Genomic DNA, 7,806 nt, shown 5'->3' on the forward strand with positions numbered 1-7,806 from the left:
ATTTCTTTGTGAAAAGTAAACACAGAAAGTATTATTTTCGTTGTCTGTTGGTCAAGTTGGAGTGTTTCTGCAGTCACTAGCTGCAGCGATCCGAAAAGAGCAGCGACCAACAGATCTGGGTTCTTTGGGGACCTTTAAAACCTCATGGTGACAGTATTTGGAAATTCAGATGAATAACGTGCCCAAATTAAACTGCCTGCTACTTTTGATAGAAAACACTCTGAAGTTTCTAAAACTGTTTGAATGATGTCTGTGAGTGTAACAGAACGCATATGGCAGGCAAAAACCTGAGAAAAAAATCCAACCAGGAAGTGGTATGTAGTTTTTCAAGTGATTCCCTATCCAGTATACAGTGTCTGTGGGGTCATTTTGCACTTCCTAAAGCTTCCACTAGATGTCAACAGTCTTTAGAACGTTGTTTCATGCTTTTACTGTGACTGGGGAGAGAATAAGAGGTCCTAGAGTCAGATGACTGAGAGAATGACATGAGTTCAGTGGTGCGCGCTCCCGTGAGAGTTAGCTGTGTTCCTTTTCTTTTTTGAAGACAAAGGAATCGTCCGGTTGGAATATTACTGAAGATTTATGATAAAAACATCCTAAAGATTGATGCTATACATCGTTTGACATGTTTCTACTGAACGTAAATATAACTTTTTTAGACTTTTCGTCCGTGACATTTTTGCGCGCTTCCTGCATTTGGAGTAGTGGACTAAACGTGCGAACAAAAAGGAGGTATTTGGACATAAATGATGGACTTTATCGAACAAAACAAACATTTATTGTGGAACTGGGATTCCTGGGAGTGCATTCTGATGAAGATCATCAAAGGTAAGTGAATATTTATAATGCTATTTCTGATTTTAGTTGACTCCAAAATGGCAGGTGTCTGTATTGCTTGCTGTTGTTGCCTGAGCACTGTACTGAGATTATTTCAAAGTGTGCTTTCGCTGTAAAGTTTTTTTTAAATCTGACACAGCTGTTGCATTAAGGAGAAGTGTATCTATAATTCATTGAATAACAGTTTAATATTTTATCAACGTTTATGATGAGTATTTCTGTAAATTGATGTGCTTATTCACCGGAAGTTTTGGGAGGCAAAACATTTCTGAACATTACACGCCAATGTAAAATGGGGTTTTTGGATATAAATATGAACTTTCTTGAGCAAAACATACACGTATTGTGTAACATGAAGTCCTATGAGTGCCATCTGATGAAGATCATCAAAGGTTAGTGATTCATTTTAGCTGTATTTCTGGTTTTTGTGACACTCCTTGCTTGGAAAATGGCTGTGTGGTTTTTCTTGTCTCAGCGCTGTCCTAACATAATCTAATGTTATGCTTTCACCGTAAAGCCTTTTTGAAATCGGACAATGTGGTTGGATTAACGAGAAATGTATCTTTAAAATGGGATATAATAGTTGTATGTTTGAGAAATTTGAATTATGAAATTTTTGTGGTTTTGAATTTGCCGCCCCTGCTATTTCACTGGCTGTTGAATAGTGTGTCCCGCGGGTGGGACGCTAGCGTCCCACATTTCCCAGAGAGGTTAACAGAATGTGACTGGCAGAACGGGTGTTGTATGTGGAGAATGAGGGCTGCAGTAGGTATCTCAGATAGGGAGGTGTGAGACCTAAAAGGGTTTTATAAATAAGCATCAACCAGTGTGAACTAAGGCCTTATAGATACATTTTGTCTTCTGAAAGCGGGGTGAACAGGCAGTGGCTCGGGTGGTTGTTGTCCTTGATGATCTTTTTGGCCTTCCTGTGACATCGGGGGCTGTAGGTGTCCTGGAGGGCGGGTAGTTTGCCCCGGCATTGGGTAGACAACACCACCCTCTGAAGAGCCATGCTGTTGCGGGCACTGCAGTTGCCATACCAGGTGGTGATACAGCCCGACATGATGCTTTCGATTGTGCATCTGTAATTTCTTTAGCCTCCTGAGTTTGAAGAGGCTCTGTTGCGCCTTCTTCACCACGTTGGTAGCGAAATGAGTAGAGACCACCCCCCAGGCAGAGGCCAAGGAACAGAGAGCGAACAAGAAGGCCAGGAAGTTGGTGACTCAGAAAATGACATGACTTCAGTGGCGCACGATCACGTGATGAGGTAGCTGTGTTCCATAACATTTTTCAAGACATTGGAATATTATTTAAGTTTTATGTTAAAAAAGCCCTAAAGATTGATGCTATACAACGTTTGACATGTTTTTACGAACGTAAATATAACTTTTTTTGACTTTTCGTCGTGAAATTTTCGGCACGCTTCCTACATTTGGAGTAGCTTACTGAACGTGCAAACAACAAGGAGGTATTTGGACATAAATTATGGACTTTAACGAACAAAACATACATTTATTGTGGACCTGGGATTCCTGAGAGTGCATTTTGATGAAGATCATCACAGGTACGTGAATATTTATAATGCTATTTATGATTTTAGATGACTCCAAAATGGCGGGTATCTGTATTGTTGGTTTGGTTTTCTGAGCGCTGTACTCAGATTATTGCAAAGTGTGCTTTCCCCGTGAAGCTTTTTTGAAATCTGTGACGCCTCTCCTGCTTGGAAAATGGCTGTGTGGTTTTTCTTGTTGACGCTCTGTCCTAACATAATCTAACTTTATGCTTTCGCTGTAAAGCCTTTTTGAAATCGGACAATGTGGTTGGATTAAGGACAAGTGTATTTTTTTAAATGGTGTAAAATAGTTGTATGTTTGAGAAATTTGAATTATGAGATTTTGTTTTGAATTTGCCGCCCTGATATTTCACTGGCTGTGTCCCGCAGGTGGGACGCTAGTGTCCCACGTAGCCCATAGAAGTTAATGCCTTACCTTTGAAGATCTTCTTCTGTTGGCACTCCAAAATGTCCCAGAAACATCACAAATGGTCCTTTCGTTTGATAATGTCCTTCTTTATGTCCCAAAAAAGTCAAATTATTTGGCGCATTTGATTCAGAAATACACCGGTTTCAACTCGCCCAACATGCCTACAAAGTATCTAATAAGTTACCTGTAAACTTGGTCCAAACATTTCAAACAACGTTCCAAATCCAACCTCAGGTACCCTAAAATGTAAATAATCTATCAAATTTAAGACAGAATAAACTGTTTCTAATACCGGATAAAAACAACGTGGAACCGCGTTCCTGTTCACGCGCACCAAAACAGTAGAGTCCACCTGGAGTGACACTTACAATGAATAGCACTACTTCTTCATTTCTCAAAAGAAAAATGGGGTTCCGTGGCTACCATGGCCACTGCCTGGGGGGTGGTCTCTACTCGTTTCGCTACCAGCGTGATGAAGAAGGCGCAACAGAGCCTCTTCAAACTCAGGAGGCTAAAGAAATTTGGCTTGTCACCTAAAACCCTCAAACTTTTACAGATGCACAATCGAAAGCATCATGTCGGGCTGTATCACCGCCTGGGATGGCAGGGTAGCCTAGTGGTTAGAGAGTTGGGCCCGTAACCGAAAGGTTGCAAGTTTGAATCCCTGAGCTGACAAGGTACAACACAGTTGTTCTGCCCCTGAACAAGGCAGTTAACCCACTGTTCCTAGGCCGTCATTGAAATTAAGAATTTGTTCTTAACAGACTTGCCTAGTTAAATAAAGACAACAAAAAAAACATTGAACAATTTCTAAAGACTGTTGACGTCTAGTGGAAGCCATAGGAACTGCAACCAGGTTCCTAATAATAAGGGTATCCCAGAGAAAATATTGGAAAATCCTATGACCTCAATATTTTCCCCCCTGGATGGTTTGTCCTCGGGGTTTCACCTGCCAAATCTGTTCTGTTATACTCACAGACATTTATTAGAAACTTTAGAGTGTTTTCTATCCAAATCTACCAATTATATGCATATCCTAGCATCTGGGCCTGAGTAACAGGCAGTTTACTTTGGTCACGCTTTTCATCCGGATGTCAAAATACTGCCCCCTACCCAAGAGAGGATAACCCACTTTGACATGATAACCCACTTTGACATGATATCCTTGCAACCTTTACTCTTATGAGCAGTTCTCCTCTCAGCAGCATATTGTGGTGCATAATATCTCACTAGCAGGTAAAGGGTAGGGAATAAAGTTGAGATGCTAATGCCTATTCTGACTGAGTGACAGCAAACGTGGCTGTCCCCGCCACCCCCCAGCGCGCGCGCACACACACACACACACACACACCTCAGCGCGCTGCTCATAATCACCAGGTTTGTTTTTGCAGTGAGAATTTGCAGGAAGTTATTTTGCCAACATCTATTTAGGCATATTAAAACGACTATCAACTGTCAAGTTACAGATACAATTACAAATACGAGTATGTCCATGTGAGCACACCCCTAATAGCTACTACTATGTCTTGTTGTTGATGAAGTAGTAGGCGACTGTTTCTCCTCCGTATCTGGGGTCGTATGCCACCCTGTGGTCGATGGTGGAATCATATTTTACTGAGGAGCAGAAAACAAGCGTGATGAAACTATTCCTACAATGTCTGGAACGCTACAAAACACCAGAAATAGTTGGTGTCTTTCGGTTGGCTGTGTGAGCACGAATGTGATTTCAACATTTTGGTACATCGCCTACTTGTGTGTAATCAGACGGACATTTAGACAAACAGTTCAATGTATATAGAATGTCTACCGTGTTGCATGATGGGAAAATAGTCGGACAGCAATATAATATAATAAAACAAAGTGCATCGCTTTTCCACCGCTTTGTCCGCAACTGCATTAGTAAACGTTATTAGACCCTGGTCGATATGATGTGGTATTGTCAGTAGTACAAGTGGTAACCGTTAGTCAAACACCTTTGTCCTGGAATGAGTCCCCCTCTACCAACGTGTACAACTCATACTTACCTGGCAAGGGAGACACCGTGATCAAGAAGGCGGTTCACCCAGGGCGAGGCTCAGCCATTGCACTCCGGCTGTGCTGACCCCTGCGAATTTCCCAAATGTGGAAATCTCGATTGCATAATTTCTGGTAGTGGGGGACTGCGTTCGCGCTCTCCCCTGATCTTGATGTTAAAGTAATATTTAGAGTTACCATGCTTGAGTTATATTTAGTGTTTCGTCGAAGAAGAGGTTTATTTATATGTTCTTATCAGGTGAACAGTGTTAGAATGTAGGATCAATTTAAAAGCTTAGTAAGGCCTGAAAGATAAAAACCCCAATGTTTGAGATCTGTTATTGTAGCACTGGTGATTATGCCTGTCAATGCAACCACACGTTGATAAAGCATTTACAGTCATCGAGAATGACACAAAAATATGTTTGAAATCATATTTCCATTGTGGTCCTCTTTAATATTTTTCTAGTCATAGTAGGCCTCGGCTCCACACAACACAATACAAAGGACAGGAGGACATTGTCATAGCGTAGAGCCTTACATACTGACATGGGAAATAAACCATCATTAGTCAGCTTTACACATTATTTAAATGAAGTTATGCTCGGCATGGAGTTACTGTGGTAGTTTGTTCCACTCAACAGCGCCGGTAAATAAAAAGTGTTCTTCCCAGATAGACTTCCATTTAAAACAGGCGGTATCAGAGTCTCTGGTTCTGATGCCTTATTGGTGGACAGCTGTAATATAAATTAAATTATTAGATGGGTACCTGGGGGCTAATCTAATCTCACAATTCCACAACAAGAATAATAATAAATAATACACACAAATCTAAGTAAAGGGATGGAATAAGAATATATACATATAAAGATATGGATGAGCAATGACCGAGCGGCATAGGCAAGATGCAATAGATATATATATATATATAAGGTATAAAATACAGTATATACATATGAGATGAGTAATGTAGGATATATGTAAACATTATTAAAGTGACTAGTTATCCATTTATTAAAGTGGCCAATGATTTTAAGTCTGTATGTAGGCAGCAGCCTCTCTGTGTTAGTGATGGCTGTTTAACAGTCTGATGGCCTTGAGAAAGAAGCTGTTTTTCAGTCTCTCGGTCCCTGCTTTGATACACCTGTACTGACCTCGCCTTCTGGATGGTAGCGGGGTGAACACGCAGTGGCTCGGGTGGTTGTTGTCCTTGATGATCTTTTCGGCCTTCCTGTAACATCAGGTGCTGTAGGTGTCCTGGAAGGCAGGTAGTTTGCCCCTGGTGATGCGTTGTGCAGACCTCACTACCCTCTGGAGAGCCCTGCGGTTGCGGGCGGTGCAGTTGCTGTACCAGGTGGTGATACAGCCCGACAGGATGCTCTCAATTGTGCATCTGTAAAAGTTTGTGAGGGATTTAGGTGACAAGCCATATTTCTTCAGCCTCCTGAGTTTGAAGAGGCGCCACCCTGGGAGGAAGCTGCACCCAGTACACAACCTCCCCTACCCTCTCCAGGACGCTGCAGGGCCCCACCCAGTGGCTGTCCAACTTGGGGCATCTGCCTATCTTTCCCAGACCAGCTCCCCAGCCACAAAGTGCCTTCCCTGGGTGTGCACGTCATAGTTCCTCTTCTGCCTCACACCTGCATTCACCAGCTGCTCTCTGGCGAAGGTGTGGGCTATCTCCAGGCGGTCCTGGAGTCTCCGGGCATACTCCGGCCCCGGGGGAACAGGAGGGCTATGCAGGGGCCGACCAAACGCCATCTCTGCAGGGGTGCGGATCTCTCTGGAGGCATGCCGGAGTGCTAGAGGCATGCCATGAGGACTATGGGCAGGTGCTTGTCCCAGTCACGCTGGTGTTTGGCAGAGATGATGGCCAGCTGCTGTCCAAGCGTTTTGTTGAAGCGCTCCACAAGGCCATCACTTTGAGGATGGAGAGGAGTTTTCACTGTCTGTGGTGGGGAACGGCCCAACTACATCCTCTCCCACCCTCCTCATGGGAGCCAGAACTGGGAACTGTCGGAGCTGAGCATGTGCAGTTGTCACAGCGGCGGCAAAAGTCCTCCACATCCCTCTTGTGCTGCCCACAATAAAAGCCCTGAAGGAGGCAGCAGAGGGTTTTTGTGACCCCAAAGCGTCCAGTCCCCAACCCCCAATGAGTACTCTGGAGCACAGCCTCCCACAGTGCTTTTGGGACCACCACCTGCCACCTCTCCTCTCCCGTAATTGGCTCCTTCCATGCCCGCTGTAGCACGCCATCAGCCATCCTCAGTCTCTCAAACTTTGACCGCAACCCTTCGGTTGTGAGAGAGAGAGCGCTGTCACCTCTTCCCTTGGTGGCCTCACCTGTGCCTCTACCCACTTTAGCACTGGCTGTAGGTCTGTGTCCCGTCCCTGCTGCTGCCCCCATTCAGCCATGTCGACAGTCTGCAGCTCACAGCAGACCGGCCCGCTCTCCCGCTCACAGTGGCGGCAGCCGTCTACAGTACAGGGCCGACGGGACATGGCGTTGGAGTGGCGTGCCCCTTGCCCTGTGCACCACGTTGAAGTTGTATAGCTGAAGCTCCTCCAACCAGCGAGCCACCTGCCCCTCTGGCTCTCTGAAAGACATGAGCCACTGGAGAGCAGAGTGGTCAGTCCTTACAGCAAAGGGCAGGCCACCCAGGTAGTACTTGAAGTGTTTGATGGAAGCCACAACAACGAGGTGCTCCCGCTGGGTGACACAGTAGTGGCGCTCATGTTTGTTGAATGTTTTTCTGAAGTACGCCACCTCTCTCCCCCTCTGGCCCCACCTGGGCCAGCACCCCACCCATAACCACATTGCTCCTCTCCCCCTCTGGCCCCACCTCGGCCAGCACCCCACCCATAACCACATTGCTCCCCTCTCTCCCCCCTGGCCCCACCTGGGCCAGCACCCCACCCATAACCACATTGCTCCTCTCTCTCCCCCTCTGGCCCCACCTGGGCCAGCACCCCA

At 45.1% G+C, this 7,806-nt stretch overlaps 1 non-coding gene across 1 annotated transcript; it reads left to right on the forward strand.

Moving 5' to 3' along the window:
• The first annotated feature begins 4,835 nt into the window (after window positions 1–4,835).
• LOC123732777 (U1 spliceosomal RNA) lies at window positions 4,836–4,999 on the forward strand. Its single transcript, XR_006763408.1, has one exon. It is a non-coding gene; the product is annotated as a U1 spliceosomal RNA (small nuclear RNA).
• Window positions 5,000–7,806: the final 2,807 nt, after the last annotated feature.

Source organism: Salmo salar, unplaced genomic scaffold (assembly GCF_905237065.1).
Source record: "Salmo salar unplaced genomic scaffold, Ssal_v3.1, whole genome shotgun sequence".
In the NCBI taxonomy this organism is placed as follows: domain Eukaryota; kingdom Metazoa; phylum Chordata; class Actinopteri; order Salmoniformes; family Salmonidae; genus Salmo; species Salmo salar.